The sequence below is a fragment of the Hyperolius riggenbachi genome, chromosome 2 (assembly GCF_040937935.1).
Source record: "Hyperolius riggenbachi isolate aHypRig1 chromosome 2, aHypRig1.pri, whole genome shotgun sequence".
In the NCBI taxonomy this organism is placed as follows: Eukaryota; Metazoa; Chordata; class Amphibia; order Anura; family Hyperoliidae; genus Hyperolius; species Hyperolius riggenbachi.
The window spans coordinates 272,243,931-272,269,577 of record NC_090647.1 but is presented as its reverse complement, the minus strand read 5'-3'; the positions used below and the strand labels follow the sequence as shown (position 1 = coordinate 272,269,577).

Genomic DNA, 25,647 nt, shown 5'->3' with positions numbered 1-25,647 from the left:
CATCCACTTGTATTACATGTGCGGATCTGCATGCGTTGGACGCATGCAGATTCGCGATAGTGGAAACGAGCCCTCAGTGATATTTTCACATTATAACTAAAATGCCTTTTAAAACTCCAGCAAGCAAGAAATTTAAAGTGAAATGTTATCTTCATTAAAATAAAAAATGGTTATTACATATATCAGTGATTCACATAAGTCATTTTGTAAAGTATTTTTAAAACTGGCATGGTTGCTCAAATTGCACTATTTTCAATAATTCAATTTGTAGTTTTTAGGGCTCTGTGTAACATACAGACTAACCAGTGAGTCCCCTTTCATTCATAAGTAATTGGCTGCACACAACAGGCTGCACTGCAATTTAGCAGGAATACACCTGTACTAATCATAAAAATGGTACACCTAACACTTACTTTGCTGGCAGAAAGGCTGATCTGTTCATGTGGCTGTTAATGTATACATTTAACAAAAGATAACACATTTTAAATAATATTTGCAAAATATGTTATAATATTTAGATTTATACTGAGGGGATTTCTTTTTATCACCAAGAGAGGATTTGTAAGAATGTCTGGATTGCAAGGAACCCAATCCACCAAAATCTCCAGTTTAGGATTGTAAATAGGTGGTATTGGGTGCCAGCACAAAATAAGCAAGGATTGGGCAACCAAAGCTTTTGGAAGTGTATGGTGGCAACTGGTACATTCACACATATATGTAGATATTTTTTTAGATAAACTATAATGAATATAGTATTGACAATCTCCTGGCCAACATAATAGCCAGGAAACAAATAGTTGCAAATTGGTTAAAACAATAACCCCATCAATTTAACAGCTGGCTTAAAAGTAAGGACATCGTTTGATCAAGAAACAAGGAAAAATCAAGACATTGAGGAAATGATGAGAACAGCAGGAAAATGTGATGAAAAAGATGGATAGATAGCATATATAACTAAATAAAACACAATTTAACTCTGTAACTTTCTTGCACCAGGGAACCTGCTACTTCACACCTCTAAACATAGATCATCGGCAAATGTAATAATTGCCTGCCAGGTGAAGCTCTCTACCTGGCCTCTTCACTGTGCTCAGAGCCGGGACAAGGTCCTCCAGCACCCAAGGCTGAGACACCAAAGTGCGCCCCTCCATCCCTCCCACCCCAGCTGTCACACACTGATTGCTATTAGACTAAGAGGGCCACAGGGCCCACAACCTTGCCAACACCTTAATATCTAGTTATCTGGCTTGCAGTCACTGCTATGTATCCCCTTTTCTTATTTCTTTCTGCTTCATACACAATTAGGAATGACAGCTGAATGAATTGTGTGCCCCCTCTTACACTGCGCCCTGAGGCTGGAGCCTCTCCAGCCTATGCCTCGGCCCGGCCCTGACTGTGCTCTCCCTCCTTCTCTGCTTAAATGACCACTGTCGTGAAAGTCTTAACATTTAAAATACATGTAAACATATACAGATAAGAAGTACATTTCTTCCAGAGTAAAATGAGCCATAAATTACTTTTCCCTTATGTTGCTGTCACTTACAGTAAGTAGTAGACAGTAGTAGTGATAGAACTGACAGGTTTTGGACTAGCCCATCTCCTCATGGGGATTCTCAAGATGTTCTTTATTTTTAAAAGCACTTAAGGACAACTGTAGTGAGTGGAATATGGAGGCTGCCATTTTTATTTCCTTTCAGACAATACCAGTTGCCTGGCTATCCTGCTGATCCTCTGCCTGTAATACATTTAGCCATAGACCCTGAACATGTATGCAGCAGATCAGGTGTTTCTGACATTATTCAGATCTGATAAGATTAGCTGCATGCTTGTTTCTGGTGTTATTCAGACACTATGGCAACCAAATAGACCAACAGGACTGCCAGGCAACTGGTATTGTTTAGAAGGAAATAAATATGGAAGCTTCCATATTCTTCTCACTTCACTTGTCCTTTAGTGAATGGCAGTAATTTATGGCTCATTTTACTCTGGAAAAACATGCTTCTTATTTGTATATATTTACATGTATTGTAAATTTTAAGATTATCACTAAAGTGGTCCTTTAACCACTTCGCCATATCTGGACGCATATATCCGTCCAGATAGGCAGTGGTGCTGCAGCCGTGTGTTGCGCGCGATCGGGCACGCGCCCGCGCGCGCCCCCGCTACCTCCCGCTGCCCCCCCCGATCAGTGAATGGGAATATAATTCCCATTCACCGATCCAAGTCCCCGGCAGAAATACCGACGCTTTCTCATCAGAGAGCGTGGTATTTCTGCCCCCAGGAAACAACTTCTCTTCATTTTAGTTCCTAGATGCGACATCGTTCGCATCTAGGAACTTTTTGAATGTGGCCATCTTGTGGCCAAATAGTAAACTGCACCCACATACCTGTATTGAATAAAAAATACATTATTTTACATCTAAAATTGGCTATTTACCTCCCAAACTAAAATTACCCAAATACATTTTTGTATTAAAAAAAATAATAAAAAAAATTACAATTAAAAAAAAAAAAAAAACTACATAAATAGTTACCTAAGGGTCTGAACTTTTTAAATATACATGTCAAGAGAGTATCTTATTACATTTTTTAAAATTATAAGCTTGTAAATAGTGATCGACGCAAATTGAAAAAATGCACCTTTATTTCTAAATAAAATATCGGCGCCATAAATTGTGATAGGGACGTAATTTAAATGGTGTAATAAGCGGGACAAATGGGCACATAAAATGCATGGGTTTTAATTACTGTAGCATGTATTAATTTTAAACTATAATGGCTAAAAACTGAGAAATAATGTTTTTTTTCCATTTCTATCTTAATCTTCCTGTTAAAATGTATTTACAGTAAAGTGGCTCTTAGCAAAATGTACTACCTAAAGAAAGCCTAATTAGTGGCGGAAAAAACGAGATATAGATCAATTAATTTTGATAAGTAGCGATAAAGTTATTAGCGAATGAATGGGAGGTGAACATTGCTTGGATGCATAAGATTTTCGAAGCTGTAGGCTGAAGTGGTTAAGTGACTCATCAGCTGTTGCCATGGCGACATATCAGCAGAGAAGGGTGGGGGCAGAGTGAAGAGACCAGTCAGAAAGCTTCTCCTGGCCGGCAACGACTACATGTGCCAAATATTATCAAAGCGGTACAAATGTCAGAGGATTGCAGTGAGCTAAGCCTAACACTACATTAGTGTGCTCCTAATTTCATGAGGAGTTCCAGCCTGCACGGAGGACAAGAGGTTGAAAGGTGTTTGGGAGGAGGGCATGCTGTTTTTTTTTTTCTTTAAAGCAAACAAATACAAACACTTCAACTTCCATTTCTAAAAAGCACACAAGATGACGAAATGATATAACAGCATACATACAGTGGGTTGCAAAAGTATTCGGCCCCCTTGAAGTTTTCCACATTTTGTCATATTACTGCCACAAACATGAATCAATTTTATTGGAATTCCCAGTGAAAGACCAATACAAAGTGGTGTACACATGAGAAGTGGAACGAAAATCATACATGATTCCAAACATTTTTTTACAAATCAATAACTGCAAAGTGGAGTGTGCATAATTATTTGGCCCCCTTTGATCTGAGTGCAGTCAGTTGCCCATAGACATTGCCTGATGAGTGCTAATGACTAAATAGAGTGCACCTGTGTGTAATCTAATGTCAGTACAAATACAGCTGCTCTGTGAGGGCCTCAGAGGTTGTCTAAGAGAACATTGGGTGCAACAACACCGCAAAGTCCAAAGAACACCCAAGACAGGTCAGGGATCAAGTTATTGAGAAATTACTTAAGGACCAGCTAACGCCCATAGGTGTCAGCAGGTCTTAAGTGGGTTACCATGGAAACGGCCGCTCGATCGCGGCTCGCCAGCAAAATGTAAACGCGGGAAAGAAATTCCCGCTGTTTACATCATACGGCGCTGCTGCGCAGCAGCGCCGTGACGTAGATCGGCGATCCCCGGCCTCTGATTGGCCGGGGATCGCCGGCATATGATAGGCTGAAGCCTATCCTATCAGGCGCAGGACGGATATCCGTCCTGCGCTGCTCAGATGCTAAGGGAGAGGTAGGGAAAGCCGGGGAGGGCGGAAAGCGCTGCGGAGGTGGGCTTTGAAGAGCCCCCCCCAGAAAGCACGGGTAGCCGGCGGTGATCAGACCCCCCCAGCAGGACATCCCCCTAGTGGGGGAAAAAAGGGGTGAAGTCTGATCGCCAAGGCTCACTGCTGATCAGTGCTGTGGGCTGGAGAGCCCACGCAGCACCGATCACTGAAAAAAGCCCTGGTCCTTAAAGGTGGCCATACACTGGTCGATGTGCCATTAGATCGACCAGCTGACAGATCCCTATCTGATCGAATCTGATCAGAGAGGGATCGTATGGCTGCCTTTACTGCAAACAGATTGTGTATCGATTTCAGCCTGAAACCGATTCACCATCTGCTGAGCTGCTCCTGCCGCCGGTCCCCCCCCCGTATACATTACCTGATGCTGGCTCCCGGGCATCTTCTCCGCATTGCACGGCTCTGTTCCGGCTCCATTACGGCGATTCCTGTGTTACTCCGTGACCAGGAAGTTCAAATAGAGCGCCCTCTATTTGAACTTCCTGGTCACTGCAGTGACACAGGAAGCGCCGGGATGGATGGAGCCGGAACAGAGCCGTGCAGCGTGGAGAAGACGCCCGGGAGCCAGCCTCAGGTAATGTATACTTGATCGGATCAGCCGCCGCTAGCGACGCGCACTTTACCCGCGGGCGATCGAGGGTAATTTCCCGCACGGCGCGAACGACGGACCGATCCGATTTCGGGAGGAAATCGGATCGGCGGCTGCGTTTACCGTGAACGATTGGCAGCAGATTCGATCCCAGGATCGAATCTGCTGTCGAAACGGCCGGGAATCGAGCCAGTGTATGGCCTGCTTAAGTGGTGTTAAAGCAGGCTTAAGCAGGCCATACACTGGCTCGATTCCCGGCCGTTTCGACAGCAGATTCGATCCTGGGATCGAATCTGCTGCCAATCGTTCGCGGTAAACGCAGCCGCCGATCCGATTTCCTCCCGAAATCGGATCGGTCCGTCGATCGCGCCGTGCGGGAAATTACCCTCGATCGCCCGCGGGTAAAGTGTGCGTCGCTAGCGGCGGCCGATCCGATCAAGTATACATTACCTGAGGCTGGCTCCCGGGCGTCTTCTCCACGCTGCACGGCTCTGTTCCGGCTCCATCCATCCCGGCGCTTCCTGTGTCACTGCAGTGACCAGGAAGTTCAAATAGAGGGCGCTCTATTTGAACTTCCTGGTCACGGGGTAACACAGGAAGCGCCGTAATGGATCCGGAACAGAGCCGTGCAATGCGGAGAAGATGCCCGGGAGCCAGCATCAGGTAATGTATACGGGGGGGGGGGGGGGACAGGCGGCAGGAGCAGCTCAGCAGATGGTGAATCGGTTTCAGGCTGAAATCGATTCACAATCTGTTTGCAGTAAAGGCAGCCATACGATCCCTCTCTGATCAGATTCGATCAGATAGGGATCTGTCAGCTGGTCGATCTAATGGCACATCGACCAGTGTATGGCCACCTTTAGGCTGCAAAAAGATTTCCAAAGCTTTGAACATCCCACGGAGCACTGTTCAAGCGATCATTCAGAAATGGAAGAAGTATGGCACAACTGTAAACCTACCAAGACAAGGCCATCCACCTAAACTCACAGGCCGAACAAGGAGAGCGCTGATCAGAAATGCAGTCAAGAGGCCCATGGTGACTCTGGACGAGCTGCAGAGATCTACAGCTCAGGTGGGAGACTCTGTCCATAGGACAACTATTAGTCATGCACTGTACAAAGTTGGCCTTTATGGAAGAGTGGCAAGAAGAAAGGCATTGTTAACAGAAAGCATAAGAAGTCCCGTTTGCAGTTTGCCACAAGCCATGTGGGAGACACAGCAACCATGTGGAAGAAGGTGCTCTGGTCAGATGAGACCAAAATAGGAATTTTTGGCCAAAATGCAAAACGCTATGTGTGGCAGAAAACTAACACTGCACATCACTCTGAACACACCATCCCCACTGTCAAATATGGTGGTGGCAGCATCATGCTCGGGGGGTGCATCTCTTCAGCAGGGACAGGGAAGCTGGTCAGAGTTGATAGGAAAATGGATGGCGCCAAATACAGGGCAAACTTGGAAGAAAACCTCTTGAAGACTGCAAAAGACTTGAGACTGGGGCGGAGGTTCACCTTCCAGCAGGGCAATGACCCTAAACATAAAGCCAGGGCAACAAAGGAATGGTTTAAAACAAAACATATCCATGTGTTAGAATGGCCCAGTCAAATTCCAGATCTAAATCCAATCAAGAATCTCTGGCAAGATCTGAAAACTGCTGTTCACAAACGCTGTCCATCTAATCTGACTGAGCTGGAGCTGTTTTGCAGAGAAGAATGGGCAAGGATTTCAGTCTCTAGATGTGCAAAGCTGGTAGAGACATACCCTAAAAGACTGACAGCTGTAATTGCAGCAAAAGGTGGTTCTACAAAGTATTGACTCAGGGGGGCGAATAATTACGCACACCCCACTTTGCAGTTATTTATTTGTAAAAAATGTTTGGAATGATGTATGATTTTCGATCCACTTCTCACATGTACACCACTTTGTATTGGTCTTTCACGTGGAATTCCGATAACATTGATGCATGTTTGTGGCAGTAATGTGACAAAATGTGGAAAACTTCAAGGGGGCCGAATACTTTTGCAACCCACTGTATGTTTGGATACAGGACCCAATTGCTGTAGGAGAATGGGCACGATCCAATTCACTTTTTCTCAGAGTTTTCGTTGCTAGGTGCTATATTGTATACTACCTCACCTCTTGTTTCGCCCTCTATTCCTTTCAATTGTAAGCTTGCAAGGGCAGGGCTCTTTCACCCTTTTCTGTCTTATAAATATGTTATACATTTTATTTATCATGTTACTTTTGTCACTGTAATTACCAATTCTGTATTTTGTATTGCTTCTGTATTTTGCTCCAATTCTGTATTTTGCATATTGGTGTATACCATTGTTTGTATTATTATGTACCCCATGTTTGTTTCTTACTTTGTACAGCGCCATGGAATATGTTGGCGCTTTATAAATCAATAATAATAATATGAGTACTTCACAAGTACTGTAAACCCGCAGCTGAACTCTGGTCCCCTACCTTTCATGTCCCTACCTCTCCCTCTAGATTGTAAGCCTTTGGGCAGGGTCCTCCTCCTTTTGTGTCCTACCTGATCATGCACCACCATTACTGTGCACCCATGCTATGCATTTGAGTGAACCTAACTTGCCTAATCTCCATGCTCCCCTCCAGTGACAAAGCATTACCTTGTACTCATACTGTGCTGCGTAATCTGGTTTGCATGTATTCCTGTATTGTCATATTGCTGTATGTCACCCCTAAATATTGTCTGTAATCTAAACTAATGGCCAGCGCTGCGTAATATGTTGGCGCTTTATAAATAAATACAATAAATAAATAAGTAAACGTGAATGTTTGATCAGTGTTAATGTATGTGAAATAATGGTTTTATGTGTGTTTTCAAGGTTAGACTGCCCTCTATTGGCCAACTGATTAAGGAGACTGTATGTGAAACTAAAAGGAAACTAAAAGGTATTTATGAAAGGACAATATACAGATAGTACCCTACTTCCAAATGACTCAAGTTACACCATTTCAGAGATAGAAACAAAGTTGTCCTCATGTAGAAAATATACAATACTATTTTCAGTACATATTTTTGTTGTTATATGTTACAGTATTGTATAAACTGTTATACAGTGCGTAGTTTAACCACTTTGTCCTCCTTGACGTATAAAAACGTCAAGGAGGACAGGCGCTCTCCCGCGCGCTCCCGCGGCCGATCGCGCGCGTGCACGCGCACTCCCGGCCGCGGAGTCGGTAGCCACGGAATCAATGTATCAGGCTATGGAGCCCGATCATTTATTCCTCTCCCCCGCTGAAAAAGCGACAGCTTCTCTCGGAAGCTTCGCTCTTTCTGAAGCTGTGTCCCTCTAAGCGTACATTGTACGCTTAGAGTGACGTCATGTAAAAAAAAATCGAGATTGCCATCTTGTGGCCAAAAAGTAAAACTACAAGTAAATACCCAAAAACATTACAATACACCAATATTTCCCCAAATAAAACACTTTTATATCCCACCCTCCCAAAAATGCCCACATAAAATGTTTAATAAAAAAAAACAAAAAACATTACTATTAAAAAAAAAAAAACCACAAATATTTACCTAAGGGTCTAAACTTTTTAAATATCTATGTAAAGATGAAATATTTCTCTCTATTTTTTTTTATAAGCTTGTAAATAGTGATGTATGCAAAATGTAAAAATGCTCTTTTATTTCCAAATAAAATATTGTCGCGATACATTGTGATAGGGACATAATTTAAATGGTGAAATAACCGTGACAAATGGGCAATAACAATACGTGGGTTTTAATTATGGAGGCATGTATTATTTTAAAACTATAATGGCCGAAAACTGACAAATAATGAATTTTTTCATTTTTTTTCTTATTCTTCCTGTTAAAATGCATTTACAGTAAAGTGGCTCTTAGCAAAATGTACCCCCCCAAAGAAAGCCAAATTGGTGGCGGAAAAAACAAGATATAGATCAGTTCATTGTGATAAGTAGTGATAAAGTTATAGGCTAATGAATGGGAGGTGAACATTGCTCGGATGCATAAGCTGAAAACGACTGAGATGTTAAGTGGTTAAAAGCACATTGAAAACAACCAAAAACCATAGTTATATGTCCAAATCCATTGTCCGAAAGTAAATAATTTATCCACGTTTCACCATGTTTAACACAGGACTCAACTTACAAACAAATTGCAGTGTAAAACACACACACACACACACACACACACACAACACACAAAACACACACACACACACACACACACACACACACACACACACACACACACACACACACACACACACACACACACACCACCACTCAGAGCCAGATTTAGACATGCAGAGCAGTGTACCACACACGATTTAATCTGTGGGCCACACAAAAACTATTAGAAAGCAGTTCCCTAGATACCAGAATTAAAGAGACTCTGAAGTCTCTAAAAAATCATCTTTTTATAATAAAATCCTGTGTAGTATGACAGCCCTACCTAAACCGCCGCATCCCCGCCGCTCTAATCTAACTAAATCCCCCCAAACTCCCCGGGGGGCAATCCGGGCAGCGCTTCCGTGAGAGGCAGAGCTATGAGCCAAGCTCTGCCTCTCAGCACGTCTGTCAGCCCGGATTGCCACCCTTCCCCAGCCCCTCTCAGTCTTCCTTCACTGAGAGGGGCGGGGGAGAGGCGGAGATCCGCCACTGACAGAGGCGTGTAGAGGCAGAGCTGCAGCTCATAGCTCTGCCTCACACGGAAGCGCACAGGGCAGCAAAATCCACGACCAACAAAGTCGTGGATTTTGCGGGGGAGAGGGAGGGGGGAGTTAGGGGGGATTTAGAAAGATTTCAGTGGCGAGGATGCGGCGGTTTAGGTAGGGCTATCATATTACACAGGATTTTATAATAAAAAGATGAATTTTAAGAGACTTCAGTGTCTCTTTAAGTATCCATGTGTTCCTTAGATACCAGAATTAAGTTGCCAAGTGCCTGTATTTACAAGAGTTGGCAAGAAGTTTAAAATCAGGATGATACCATTTATTGGCTAACTAAAAATGAATAAGAATAAGCAAGCTTTCGGCCTTGCAGCCTTTGTCGGGCTTACATCCTGTTAGTTTGCAGGCTGGTGGTACAGACAGCTATATACATGCAACAACAAAAGGGAAAACAGATTTTTTTTTCAAGCCTAAATACATGTCATTGAGATGCCTTAAGTAAAACAGAACATCTTAATGGGGTGAGAGGTTGTTAATGAGATAAGGATCCTTGTTTACTCCCTGCTCACAGACCTGGGAGTTGGACAGACACAGAGGTACTGATGGCTAACACTGTACAATACCCTACTGCTATTACAAGAGTTGGACAGCTATGTGCCCTCAGATACCAGAATTGGACAGTTTCTGGAGACAGTGATGTGTCTCCAGAAACAAAAATTAAATAGCTAATGCCCTATATGCCAGAATTGAGTAGCTATTTTGTCCCCAGATAAAATAAAAACGAAATATCCAGTGGAGTTCCTCTCACACACAACCACTTGTGACAATGGGTGATTGGATTAGGACTGCAAACTCGAAAGCCCAATCTACATGATACGATTCTTTGTGTGATTCGATTACGATTCTATTTACGATCCGATTAAATTCGACATGTCCGATCGGGATTCGAATTAATTCGATTTGCCATTGCAAAACAATGGCAAATTGAATTGAATTGAATCCCGATCGGACATGTCGGATTTAATCGAATCATAAATAGAATCGTGATCGAATCGCACAAAGAATCATATCTTGTAGATGGAGCTGAATGCACAGTACTGTATTTGATGTCCCATAGAAAGCTAACCTTCCCCCACGCTCTGGAGAAATCAGAGATACACCTTATCAGCATAAAGCCATTCACTATCTAGGCTGCTCAGTGGCTGGCTCTCAGCAGGAGGCAGATAGCTAGGCACCGCAGTAGAGAAGAAAAAAGTAGAAGGAGGAGCGCTCCGTAGTGTATTAAAACTTTTAATAAAACTCATGCAAGGATTAAAAACACTTACTTTAAAATGATGACAAACGAGCATATCTTGGGTAGAAACCCAAACAAATGACCCTGGATGGCAACCTGTTCCTCCACTGTGGCCAGCAGTGGGGATGGTCCTGGGTGGTAATAGACCATGTGTGCCTTTCCTTTAGTCAATGTGTGCAGCAACTTTGCAACGCGTTTCGACGTATCCACGACTTTGTCAAGCTAAGCTAGTTGTTGTATTGAAGATTCGCCAGAGCGTGTAAGATTAGCGCAGGATTGCACATCGCACTTTCTCTTTTTGTTGGGACCGCAGAGGAGAGCTGGTATCATGCTTGTACCTCATGTGAGGCAGTTGTGTGTTTTCTGTGGAAGGTAGAGCAGCTCAGGGATCTGTGGTGAGCCAGGAGAATATCCCTTATGGCCTGGAACCAGAGAGGACTTGCTGTAACTCGGAGGGTCCGGTGGCCCTGGACTGTGGACTGTTTTATTCATTGTTCAGCTGGTGATGTGGACTTGTCCAATAGATACTGGATGTGGTGACTGGTGAGAACTGCACTGATTGGGACTACTGAGATCTGCACCACTTGGACTTCTGCTAGTTGTGGAGCTACTGGGACTTTGGAACTTGTGATGTTTTGCCTGTGAAGCTGGGAATTGGGACTCTTTGGTGGGGGGAATCTGTGACACTCCCTTGTGGATTGTTTAGTAATATTTTGAACTTATGTGTGAACTGTGTGCCCAATAAATGCCCCGCCAGTCGGGTTTTGTTTAATCTGCCGCTATACGCTGTGTCTCTGGGCTCTGTGTTCTCAGAACCGTCGCACACTCCTTACCCTGATACAAAATTTTCAAAGTCATCTCCCTCCATGTGCCTCCAGATACAAAAATTAAGTATCTATGTGCCCCAAAAGAGAAGAATTAAGTAGCCATAGACCTTCAAGATATTAGATGTGTGTTCCTCCTGCTGTTCCTCTGCTCGCCATTGCAGAGTAAGCCAGTCATGTCACAGTTTCCTTCTGGCATGTATAAACTGACATAACATGCCGACAGGGAGGCCATGGGAGTAGATACATGAGTGCGGTGGAGAGCCATGGAGATGGGACATGTTGATGAGAGGAAGAAGGAGGAATGCACTGGCCAGGCAGATGAGTTACTTACCTCTCAAACTTGTTTGTTTACTCTACATTTCCACCATGGGCCTCAAGGAGACCAATGGTGGGCCCCAGATAACCAGATGGGCTCACCACTGGCCGTGACAAAAAGCATAGCTTAAGCTCCGGCTGGGGCTCCACATTGGTCAACTAAGTGGACTAATGAGAATCCTCCTCAGGAATTTTGAGTCCTCCTCACTGGTCCACTTAGTAAATCTGCATGCACATGCAAGTTCTCTTGCCCACGTATCTACATCTTGCTTCGCAACCACTTACAGATAGGGATGGTCGGAAATGTCGATTTCCAATTCTGCAGACATTCAGATTTCCGCCAATGCCGATTACCGATTTAACGGATTTCCGATTGGTTTCCGATTTCCGAGTAGTGTTTTTTTTTTTGCGTATTTTTTTGCATTTTCTGATTGTCCAAATACTTCCAAGTTGACTCTGCATTCTCTGATCGGTCCAATGCTTCCGAGTTCTGTGATTGGGCTAAAATTACCGAGTTTTGGTAATGCAGTATTTCTACAGAAATCCGATTTCCGATCGGTTTCCGATTAACGAGTAGTGGTTTTTTTTGTCATTTTTTGCATTCTCTGATTGGCCAAATACTTTCGAGTTGTTTCTGCATTCTCTGATTGGTCCATTGATTTTGAGTTCTGTGATTGGGCTAAAATTACCAAATTGCAGTAATGCAGTATTTCTGCAGAAATCCGATTTCCGTTTTCTGATTTCCGAGTTCCGATCGTAAATTTGAGGATTTCAATTCCGCAAAATCCGAATGAGCATCCCTACTTACAGAAGACCTCACACAGAGGTGTGCAGGCTCGTTCATTACCTCATGTCTGAATCCATGTTTTGTTGGTCAAAACTGCACCTGAGCACTCATGTGTGATGGCTGCCAGACCAGGTGACAGACTGTGATTGTGTTGGATGAAGGACTTTAGTTACTCATGGATGGATCTTCTTCCCTTCTTTTCCTAATTACTCAAGTGACATGCTTTTTCTGACATGGTGCACCACCTCCCCGCTGTCTCACTGACCCTAGTTGGGTTTCTGCTCTAGATAGTTAATTGAAACTGCCCTTGTCAAAGAGATCCACAACTTCAGTATGTATATGGCAAAATCTGAAGGTTTCCTATCTTTACTTATTCTACTTGACCACTCTTTCATGGTTTTCTCACTCTTTCATGGTTGTCTCACTCTTTTATGGTTTTCCTCCATTACATTTTTGCATCTCTGGAGAATTTTCATTAAGCAGTGTTAAGCAGTGCAAAGAGGGAAAGGTAGGTTAGGTACAAAGTGGGGAAGGAGAGGGGGGAGGGGGGGCTCGATGGGCGACCAAAGTCTTTTCGAGAACTCTAAATGATTCAGTGTTCTGATTATTGGTCATATGGGCATCCAAAACATGACATTGTAAATAGAGGGGTAAATGTACATGCCCAGTTATTTTAGTTTCCTAGGTTACCTAGGAGACATCTTGCCATCACATTATACAATTTTGTGTAATTGAGAAAGACCTTACTGGTAATATAACGAAAGCTGATTTGTTGCACTAGAGAATAAACACTTTCTGTTGTAACGAATGGGTGTCAGCACACAGAGAGAATCTGATTATTGGTGATCTGCAGTATCACCAATAATACAGATGTCACCTGATTATTGATGATCTGCAGAATCGCCAATAATACAAGTGCGACTAACCTCCGGACACCTAACACAGTGAATAAACAATAACAACAGCAATAATATCACAAGATCGTGGAAATATCCACCACACAGCGATTCCTCAGAGGTGTGGTTACCTCTGAATGGGAACCCCGTATGTGAGATCCTCAGTCCAGGCAAAGAGAGGAATCTCGGCCGCTAGCAGTAATCGTCTGCTAGGGCAGGCGTCTCGGAGAGGTAAGCCTCAGAGATAGCCCTACAGTGGGAGACGTTCCACTGAAGGGAAAAAGGTCAGGCGAGCAAAGGTTCGGCAACAGAGAAGGCGGCAACAGTACAGAAACAGAAGGCTGATTCAGAGTCGTTTAAATAGGCAGGGTCGGCAACTTGAATCAGATAGGCAGAAGTACAAGAGCGTTTAGAGCAGGGGTCTCAAACTCAATTTACCTGGGGGCCGCAGCAGGCAAAGTCAGGATGAGGCTGGGCCGCATAAGGGATTTCACAAAAAAAGTAAATCAGCAGCAACCGTCCCTTGCATTGATTTTTATTTCAAAATCAAATTCACACTGAAGCGAACTATTTTGCATATTTTACCTTATAGTTCGCTTCAGTGCTCCCATTACAAGTAATCCGCCGTGTCCCCGCCGCAAAACGAGGGCTGCAGAGCCCACAAATCGCCCGGGGGGCAATCCGCCGGCATTTCCTGGAAAGGGCAGAGCTTTCAGCTTCAGCTCTGCCCCTCCTGATGTCAATCGTGGCGCATCGCCGCCTCTCCCCGCCCCTCTCTGTGAAGGAAGAGTGAGAGGGCGGGCAGAGGCGACGATGCACGTGATTGACGTCAAGGGGGGCAGAGCTGAAGCTGAAAGCTCTGCCCCTTCCTGGAAATGCCGGCAGATTGCCCCCCGGGCGATTTGAGGGCTCTGCAGCCCTCGTTTAGCGGCGGGGATGTGGCGGATTGCTTGAGAGCACTGAAGCGAAGTATAAGGAAGCTTTTGCCGGCGCGGGCCACAAAACATTGTATCGAGGGCCGCAAATGGCCCGCGGGCCGCGAGTTTGAGACCCCTGGTTTAGAGTAAAGAGTAGTCAGGGATAGCCAGAGTCAAAACAGAGGTAAATATACAATACAATCCTAATCTAAGGTGTGACGTCCTTGGTGACAACACCTGGGAAACTGAGCTAAGGTCTGAGCACTAACACTATGTGTATTCACGACAGCAGACAAGGAGCAACTGACATCCAGCTCCTTTTATGCTGAGAGTAACTCAGCCAGTCCGCCCAGAAACCCAGCCAATCCGGATGCCCCCTGAGGTCAGCTGACTGGAGAGTCAGCTGACCCTCCTTCGTAGGAGGTAAGAGTCCTGTCGCCTCGCGCGTGTGCGCATGACCCTCTGCCTCTGAATGCCAGAGAGGCCAGGCGCCAGGTCAGCGCACCAACGTGCTCCGAAGTCCGCCGGGTGAATTGCGGGACCCGCCTCCATATCGCCAGCGGCGGCGGTGTCCCCCCTGCTCTGCGCCGGCGGCTCCATATGTGTGGCGGAAGCCGCCAGCTGGGAAACGGAGACCGCCGGCTGGGAAGCGGAGACCGCCGCCATGCTGCGCCGCGCGGCGGCGGCTCCGCTATTCCTCACATCTGTGCTGCTGACTGGCAGGTGCAGCATTATGTGGTACATCACTTGTATCATGTTGTTCTGCATTGAATGAAAGCTTGTGCACAGTTATGAGTGGAAAAAGTCACCCACTCCCACCCAGATAAGGCTCATTTTTTAAAGGACAACTGAAATGAGAAGAATATGGAGGCTGCCATATTTATTTCCTTTTAAACAATACCAGTTGCCTGGCAGCCCTGCAGATCTACAGTATTTGGCTGCAGTAGTGTTTGAATAACACCAGAAACAAGCATGCAGCTAATCTTCTCAGATCTGACAATAATGTCAGAAACACCTGGGCCATATTCAAGTCACTTTTTCTCTTAAGTTTCTCCTAGGTAATAACTTTTCATCTTCTCTTTATAATAACTTTTCAGCATTTAGCAATTGAAAAAGTACCAAAAGTACTATCAAAATGATTGATTGATTGTATTTTCTTGCTTGCTGGGGATTTAAAAATTATTAATTGTTAAGGTGTGAAAATATCAACTTGGAGAAAACTGCGTGGGCAAAATGGAGCCTCCTGTCTTTGGGAGGACTCGGCTCCCTGAAGACTTCCGAAGTCCAACATGGCAGGGGATCCAACGCTTAGGGGCTGGGAGAGGAGCAGGAAGGCTCTATTGGACCCAGAGCCGTCCCTCTCCTTAGGTAAGTATCTGGCTTTTTATTTTTTTAAACGATTCCCATTGACTTTAAAGGGAACCCAAGATAAGAGAGATGGAGTCTGCCATATTTATTACCTTGTAATCAATGCCCGTTGCCTGGCAGCCCTGTTGATATTCTTGTATAAGTAGAGTCAAAACCCTGAAACAAGCATATGGCTAAAAGAGTAAAACCTGAGTCAGCTGAGTCAGAGTATTGATCTGTTGCATGCTTGTTCAGAATCTATGTCTAAATGTATTAGAGACACAGGATCAGGAGCACTGCCAGGCAACTGGTATTGTGTAAAGGGAAATACATATGGCAGCCTCAATATCCCTTTCACCTTTGGTTCCCTTTAATCATGCAGCAAGTATGGCATCCCTATATTAGAGCCCTGTAAGTAGCAATTTTTGGCAGAACTTTGTTTGTGGTTAGCTCTGAGTTTCTGGACAACTCCAAACCCTGATCCTGAACCTTTACTTGACAACCTGTTGCCAAATCAGACGATGTATGGGCAAATCGACCAAGAGACAGATCTCTCTCTGATTGAATCTAATTGTATGGAGCTCTGTTGCCTCCCCATACACCACAGGCTGATTCACAATCGATTTCAGCATGAATTGGTTTTGTGGCGCAACATCTGCCTCGCCGCCCCTGTGCTGTCCCCCCTAATGTAAAATGCCCCTCCCCCCCATGCCCGGTGCAGTCTACGTTACCTGTCCGTGTCCATGGTTGTCTCAGTCTTCATACACGCGCCCCACATGGTTGCTGGCGCTTACGTGGCCGCATGTGTGTCATCACACAAGCACCCACATTACGCCGGCAACCACATGGGGTGTGCACATGAAGATGGATCCAACTGCAGACATGGAGAGGTAATGTATATTGTACCGGGCACCAGGGAGCAACATTTTACAGTAGGTGGGACAGCACTGGGGGTGCCGTCACTTTGTCGCTTATCCCCATATCGCAAGCCATTACCGCCACGCACCCAGTTCAGCAAGTCGATCTCTCATCTTGCATCATGTCAGATCAATACATGCAACCAATTTTGGACCGGAATCGGTCGCATCGTCAATTGAGCATGCTCTTGGTGGCACCAATTTTCATCTGATTTGATAATAATTATCGATTGGATGGTCAAATGGCTGCCAAGTCACTTTTGTTTGGCCACCTTTAGTTAGATAGTTAGGGTTATTGGTTATATATTTGTGCACTGCATTTCCTGGTTTGTTTGGTGATTCCATGTATATAGCATGCTGTGCATGTAATTTGCATTATTATTCTAGCACATAATTGCTTTGCAATAAACCTTATTGCACAATATTTCCTCGTCTCAGTGTCTGTATTTGTGCAAACTGTGGACATTCCTGGTTCCTCTGTTCTGATTTGTAACAATTATGGGGTCCATAGCATATCCTAATAATGAGTTTATCAATTTGTGATTGTGTCTGTATTGCAACCCTCAGCATTTCAGCAGCCCTGCAGTCACAAGATTATTGTTAAGGTCATCTTTACCACTTTTTTTTAAAGTAACCACTAACATAAAGACATTGAACAGCCAATTCTAAGTACCCATCGCTTCTGAAAGAGAATGTAATTGTGTATATTGTCAGTGACTAATAAAGCCAGGTCTCTGAAACTGCAACTGAGTCATCATTTTCCTTATGTGCAGAGCTTCAATCAAACCATTTCCCTGCCAAGCTTCCGGTACCTATGAATATACTGTACATTTTCAATCACTATTTGGTTATGTATTTTGAATTACAGCTACATTTTTTTTTTCAAATTTTAATTCTTTGATACAAGATTGCAATGTAGAGACTTGCAACCCAGTAATCTGGGAGATGAAGTTGCTTATTTGTGGAGAAGCATGGCATGATTTTGATTTGGTGGTAGATTTTTTAAGGTGCCCATTAACAGTGCAATTTTAGCAAATAATTTGATAAGATAATTCACATTAAAAGAAGAGGTTGTATTTACAACATTAAAGAATCCAACATACAATTGTATCTAAACCAGTTGATACACATTTCTTAAAAATGGCCTACTCCCCATCTACCGCACTTTAACTCTCTCAGCCAGAGGCGTAGCAAGGGTTTTCAGCACCCGGGGACAAAGAAAATCTTTGCGCCTTGTGGGGAAGCCAGAACAGCACAACATGATGTAGAGCCGACTTGCTTGATCGGGTGTGCAGCGGTAAGTTAGTGACAAACACAAAGGAACCCTGGTGCTGTCCCCACTAATATAAAATGTTCCTGCCCATTGCTGTATACTTTACCTGTCTGTGTCCGCCACTGGTTCTGTCTTCTTCCACGCACCCCAAGGCATGATTGCCAGCATAACGTGGATGCGTGTATGACGTCACACAAGCGTCCATGTATACCTCGGCAACCACGTGGGGCACATAGATGAAGACAGAGCCAGCGGCAAACATGGACAGGTAAAGTATACTGCAACGTGCACTGATGGGACAGCGCCGGGGACTGTGAGGTGGAGAATGCAGCGTCTCAAGGCTGATTCTACGGTGTAAAGCAGGCAACAAATCAGATTTGATCAGAGACAGAGAGATATCTGCTTCTTGGTCGATCTGCCCATTCATCTTCTGATGTATGGGCACCTTTAGGATTACAGATCACAAGATTAGGGCGATTTAATTGTGAGAAGAAGATGGGAGGGAGGAGAGAGTGGGGAGAAGAGAAGGGGAAAAGAGGAAACCCAGGACTTTCTGTGTAGCAGGAAGTGCGTCACTAGGTGAGGCGACAGGCGGCGAATGGCCTGCGGTCTTATGCATATGACCCTGTCGGCACAGGGTCATATGTTGTTTGCTGCGTTGTGCTGTGTGAGAGGGTGGAGCATCAAACTGCAAACTCAACACTTGGTGGAAAACAGGCCTCAAGGAAACCTAAAGTGAGGGAAATAAGTTGATCAGCCCCCTGTAGTCCTTCAGGTCCTTTGCTGTCCTTACAGTCCGTTCTGTTGTGCAACTGTCACACCTTGTGCTGTCCTAGCTGCACACATCTCCTTGATTGAGCTCCTGTGGCCGGCAGCACTTTGGGCATCCGCATTTTGTAAAGCTTGCAACTGCACATGCACAGACCACTCTCAGCCACAGGAGAGTGATTTGAGGAGGCGGGTGGCTGGGACAATACATAGGCAATAGCCCACTATTGGTCCAGTTGGCAAGATTTTGGACAGGCACAAAACAGAGCAGACTGAGAGGACAGCGAGTGACCTGAAGGACTACAGGTGGCTGGATGAAGCCCCAGGTAAGTAATAATGCATTTAGTTCCCTCATTTAAGGTTAGTAAATCATGGTGGTGTAGTAGTTTGCTCTCTCACCTTGCAGCGCTGGGTCCCCAGTTGAAATCCCATCCAGGACACTATCTGCAAAGAGTTTGCATGTTCTCCCTGTGTCTGCGTGGGTTTCCTCTGGGCACTCAAGTTTCATAGTTGAGAGGTGCCTGGACTTACACCTCTTCTGCCGCCCCTCTCTGTCTTCACCTGGGGCGGCCGCTCTCTGATCCAGGCAGTCAGCAGAAGCTCTTCTACTCCTGTTAGTTTTAAATCTCGCGCAGCAAACCAGGGAGAAGGGGCTGTGTGTGTGTGTGATATACAGCCAGGAGAGACAGGGGGCGGAGCAGTAGAGTTCCGTGATCTGCAGCTGCTTATTCATTGCCCAAACAAAACTGCTTCAAGCCTTCACTGCAAAAGCGCCCCCCAGATGCTGTGAGGGGGGGCAGATGTCCCATCCTGCCCCCACCTCCCTACGCCTGTGCTCTCAGCCAAGCACCTTTTCCGCAGCCCTACCTTATGTGTCCCTCCCCCACCCTTTAGATTGTAAGCCTTTGGCAGGGTATCCCCACCTAGTGTGTCCTTCTTGATCTTGCAACCCCAGCTATGTCACACTTCTCATGGACTTGATTTGCTGGATCTCTGTAAAGTCACATGATCATGCATCTCATACCCTGTTTGCATGGATAACCTTGTGCTATCCTATACAATAAAACCTAACTGTCTCTGCGTCATCCTCTTTCTCTGTCTATGTGTCCGTGGTTTTTTGTACTGCGCATGTGAGCAGTAAAGTTAACCGTTGGGACAGGAGCAGGGCGGACAAGCTGGGGCAGGTGTGCGCGCGGCGAGTGTGCGCGTAGCAGGCGGGCGTGTGTGCGGCTGGCGGCGGTGGCGCTTGAAGAGACCTAGAGCCCGTTTTTAAAGGGCTTCGGTCAACTAATGTTGTATAACCGTTGCTACTTCTCCGTCTGTCACCCCCTTGTTAACATTGTATGTATCCCTATTTATTGTCCAGCACTGCGTAATATGTTGGCGCTTTATAAATACAATGAATAATAATAATAATGATAATATCTATAATCGATCGACCATTTCTTTAAGAATATGATTGATAATACAACAGTTTAGGATCGTTTAGGATTAATCATCAGCAAACCAGAACCTTCCAATACTAAACTGATCACATGGTTCTCCATAGATTCTTTTACCAATAAAAAACTCTGTTAGGAAACCAAATCCATCTTATTCCAGAGAATATAACTTTGCATGTCCTTCTCTTCAACTTGCAGCCAAGGGACCAGATGCAATTAACTTTTTCTTTTGCGTTTTCTCCTAGGTGATATTTTTATACCTTGTTCCATGATAGTTCCTGCCTTACCTCTCCTCGCTCCTGTGCTGGCTCTCTTGCTAGCGCAGCGGAGGGTAACGATTGCTTGTTACCTTCCAGCAGCTGAGTCCCACGCAGCTCCTCGCGTCTCTGTATAGCGGAGAGACGCCGAATCGAGGGACTTCCAGGTTCAGCGTCTCTACCTCTGTTACTAGGTGCGTACGCCTCTTCCTTTTTATCCTGCTGGCCAGAGGTGGTACTACACCCGTCACTAATTGAGAGGGAGGGTATAAGAGCCCTGCACTCTCACTGTTAGGATGCTGTTGCATCCCTGGTCACAGCCATGGCCGCCGCCATTCCCCCTTTCCCTTTCCTGGATTTTCCCCCTTTTGGCTCTCCCCTCTGGGATCCCCTGCTTACAAATCCCTATTGATAAACCTGCCTGCCTGTCTGTCAGCACCCTAACACAGGATCCCTGCCATTATCCCTGCCTGTCAGTTCTAACCTGCCAGTCACTTCCCTGCCTGTATCCCTGCCTATCCAATCCCTTCCTGGGATCTCCCCTGTCATTTCCCTGTCTGCTGCACCCTGGAGATTCCCCTCAGCCTCCTGAGATTCCTTCAGCCTGCCTGTTCCCTCCAAGAGCTCTCCATCCAGTCACCTGCAGCTTCCCAGGGATTCCTTCAGTCTGCCAGTACCCTCAGGGTACTCTCCAGTCTCCTGCAACCTCCCGGGGTTTCCCTGTCAGTCAGAACCCTCCTGGGATCTTTTGCTGTCAGCTCTTTACCTGGATTTCCCCTTGTCAGTCAGTTGCCCTCCTGGCTGCCCCCATAGTCAGCTCCCTTCCTGCTGTCAGGCTTGTCAGGTCAAAGACTATAGGTCAGGCTGTATGCCCATATGACTGACCTATAGCCCAGCCCGTAACACTTGCTCAAACTCCTACCTAATACAATTCTACCATACCCTGCAGGTAGATGTATCATACAAACTGACAGATAGTAGTCAACCAACAAACCAATAGCAAGATACAGTAGTCACAAGGTACATTACCTGAGGCTTGAGGGCTGAGGCAGTCCAGACGATAGCCAGGTGACTGCAGGCTGGAGTGGGTAGGCAACGATAACGTGGTCAATGCAAGCCAATGTTGGTCCAGGCAGAGTTCAAGGGAAGTCAAGTAACTTAGCAGAGGTCGGTAACAGGTAATTCAATCAGAGAGCGTGGTCAGGAACAAGCAGAGGTCGGGAACAGGAAATCAATCTGGATATAAGCTTGGTCAAGATACAGGCAAGATCGGCAACAGAGATCAGAGCAATGAGCGCATACCCAGCACAAGCCAAAGCCAAATGCTATCACGGGCAAAATTGGTAGCGCTCACAGAGTTCAAATACAGTGACTAACCAATCAAAATAAAGTAGAGCTAAAACAAAAACCAATCACAATTCAGCGTGTCAGCAGTCAGCTGACACGCAGGTACACACATGGCTACTGTTTACATTGGCGGCACGCGTACAGGGAACGTGTCCGCCGCCTATCCAATGGGAGCCATGCAGCCTCCTGTGCTCCAGTGACGTCAGCGGCTTGCTGAGACCCAAAAGTCAGAGATGTAGCTCGGGTCTCGGCATTCCACAGCTGACATGTGCCGGCGGCGCTTACACCTGCCAGTCTGTTTCCCTCCTGGGAACTCCTCTTATCAGTGTCCTACTGCTTGGAAGGCGGAGCTCCGGCCCGCCTTCAGTCTCCCAGCGCCGTCTTTTTACTGGGTACAGCGCTGCACTTGTGTGGTGTGTTGTGTGACCCTGCAGCTTGGCCTTAAAGAGAATCTGTATTGTTAAAATCACACAAAAGTAAACATACCAGTGCGTTAGGGGACATCTCCTATTACCCTCTGTCACAATTTCACCGCTCCCCGCCGCATTAAAAGTAGTCAAAAACAGTTTTAAAAAGTTTGTTTATAAACAAACAAAATGGCCACCAAAACAGGAAGTAGGTTGATGTACAGCATGTCCACACATAGGAAATACATTCATACACAAGCAGGCTGTATACAGCCTTACTTCTGAATCTCAAGAGATCACTTGTGTGTGTTTACCTTCTGTCCCCAGCTTCTCTCATGCACTGACCATTACAGGCTTCCTGCAGACAGCTCTGCCTGTGCCTGTGTTTGTAATCCCTCAGTATGTGTCAGCCAGCTACTTTCACAGCCTCCAGAGGAGGATTTTTATCCAGCTCTCTTCTATCACTGATAAGATAGCAGAGAAGCTGCTGGCTTATGTAAATAAAACACACACTGGAGTGTGCATAGAGGAACAGTTCAACACTGAAGAACTTGGCAGCCTTCCAGACACAGGCTGACAAGTCTGACAGGGGAAAGATACATTGATTTATTACAGAGATGGTTATAGTAGAAAGAGCTACAGTAAGCCAGAACACATTAGAATAGGTTTAGGAACTTGTAGGATGGTAGAAAAAACGTTGTAATTTTAGTTACAGAGTCACTTTAAAGCTGCAGTGGCCAATTTCAGTAAAATGGCCTGGTCTTTAGGGGGGTTTAGCACTGTGGTCCTCAAGAGGTTAATCCTTGTTTTTAACTAGTCACTTTACTCACAGCAACTTGAAAGTCACAGAGAGCCTGCAGGAGGAATGCTCAATGAATGTACTAGCTTCTAACGTATATGGCAGGTGAATTTATTTAAATAAATGCATACATAAATACATATATACAGTGGGCTGCAAAAGTTTGGGCAACCTTGTTAATCGTCATGCTTGAAAGAAAGGGGGAGAACCAAGAGCCCGATATGGTGTAGTATGTTAATAAGGTGATGTCTGATGCAAACACACACAATGATTATACTCACAAGGACGGGTCGCCTCCAAGGCAACCACTAGATAAGCCGGCGGGGAGAATTGTAACCTGACCCTGCTCAGGTTTAAGAAGTCGCTCTCTGTAGATAGAAGGAAATGGGGATACTACACCCCTCCACCCAGGGTGGACTCAACAATTATGTGGTATAACAACAGAGGCGCCAAGTAGAGTAAAATTAGTTAAAATTGTTAAAAAGGGGAAGTGGGTGGACTCACCTCTCTTCTGAAAAGTTACTTCAAGTTTAAAGTAACATTTATTATGAGCTCCAAAAGTGCAACGCGTTTCACGGGTAACAGTCCCGCTTCTTCAGGCAAACAATTTTTGGAGGGAGCAAAGTCGGGTCAAGAGCCAGATATAGCGCCTCTATCTGTACTCTGTCACAGAGGCGCTATATCTGGCTCTTGACCAGACTTTGCCATTTTTTCAGTAGGGAGGTGAGTCCACCCACTTCCCTCTTTTTAACAATTTTAACTAATTTTACTCTACTTGGCACCTCTGTTGTTATACCACATAATTGTTAATCGTCATGATTTTCCTGTATAAATCGTTGGTTCTTATGGTAAAAAATGCCAGTTAAATATATCATATAGGAGACATACACAGTGACATTTGAGAAGTGAAATGAAGTTCATTGGATTTACAGAAAGTGTGCAATAATTGTTTAAATAAAATTAAAGTGCATACATTTGGGCACTGTTGTCATTTTATTGATTCCAAAACCTTTAGAACTAATTATTGGAGCTCAAATTGGCTTGGTAAGCTCAGTGACCCCTGACCTACATACACAGGTGAATCCAGTTATGAGAAAGAGTATTTAAAGGAGTCATCAGGCGAATTTAAGAAAAAAAAAAGCTTTACTCACCTGGGGCTTTCTCCAGCCCCTAGCAGCCGACTGTCCCACGCTGTCACCTCCGCTCCCCGCCGCTGTCCCGGACTCCGTTCTCGGTCCGGAATTCCACCCTGAGGTCGTCCGCACTGCGTATGTGCGAACCGCCACTGTCAATCAAGCCCACGTAGTTCTGCGCCTGCGCAGTAAGCCCCGTACAATGTGGGCTTGATTGACAGCGGCGGTTTTCACATGCGTAAATGCAAATATAAAAAAAAAATCTTAATCATTTTTAATTTATATGACACTGAAATTTTTTTCAGCATTTCACTGAGTACATGAAAAAATTCATGTCATTAACTTTCCATCAGAAAAGCCCACAATGTGATCTCTAACATGTCCTTTCTAAAATCTAATGCTGGGAATACACGGTACATTTTTGAGCCATTTAGATGGCTCGATTGTTAATTTCCGAAATGTCCGATCTCCCGCCCGATTGATTCTGCGCTCGATTTTGCTTAGGGAAGAATGGGAAAAGATAAGAAAAACGAATGGAAGATAAGAGAATCGGGCGCAAAATCAAGTGGGGAATCCATCGGGCGGCAGAATCGAGCCGCAAAAATGCACCGTGTATTCCCAGCATAAGGCCAATTTTGAGAGGAAACTAAACTTTGCAATAAGTTTGTGGGATGAGGGAGCAAGGAGTTTTGAATCAGGATGATACCATTTATTGGAGGAAACCAAAGTACTAGGAGGAACCACCCAAGCAAAACATACAAACATATGAAGAATGGTCACTCATATACCGGTAGTCTAATAACAACTTTATTGTAACATGGGAAAACACTTCAGTTCTAAAAACATTTGAAAGAATGTAGGTAAACAGAGGCACCACTTATGATAAAATACACACTAAGGGCTTGTTCACACTAAGGGCACTTTCAGGTTTTTTTAAGCGCTGGCGTTTTTTAAAATCACCCTAAAATCGCTTAAGAGTTCACTCCCTGACTGACGTCAGGAAGTGAAAAAACAAATCGTACTGCAAAAGCTTTTAAATAAGCGGTTTACAAAAAAATCGATAACGTGAAGGTAAACGCCAGGAGGCACTAAAAAGAAAAGCTCACAAATTTGCAAAATGCTGGCGTCAGCGATTGCGATTTATGATGTAAACAGGGCATAAAATCTAGTTACAAAAGGAAGTAGCAGTGGATTTACTTCCGGATATAAAAACATACTCAATCCTAATCCCCCAAAAGGGAAAATGCTCTCTCCACTAACCGTGCATCCGCCACATGAAACTCTCACACTTTCACACACAACCTGTATAAGGCATAAAAACATGCTCACCGTGTCATATCTAATGATACTCCCAATGATACCTAATTACAGTTGAAAAACTCACTGTAGCTAAGAAATACATCTGAGTGCAGGGAAAAGGTTGAAAAGTTCAATATCATTCTTTTGAGAATTGAATAACATTTATGTTTTGTCTGTAGAAGAGGGTAGTTTATTTAAACATAGATTTACCATTTAAAGTGAACCTCCGGACTAAAAATCTA

At 44.8% G+C, this 25,647-nt stretch overlaps 1 protein-coding gene across 2 annotated transcripts in view; it reads left to right on the top strand.

Annotated features, from left to right (window-relative positions):
• The window catches only part of SSC4D (scavenger receptor cysteine rich family member with 4 domains), a 198,904-nt gene that overhangs the window by 29,164 nt on the left and 144,093 nt on the right, over window positions 1-25,647 (top strand). For both annotated transcript variants that reach the window (XM_068268683.1, XM_068268679.1), the window contains exons 2-3: window positions 7,563-7,629; window positions 15,611-15,784. The gene's annotated coding sequence lies outside the window, so the exon portion shown is untranslated. The remainder of the gene's footprint in view (window positions 1-7,562; window positions 7,630-15,610; window positions 15,785-25,647) is intronic.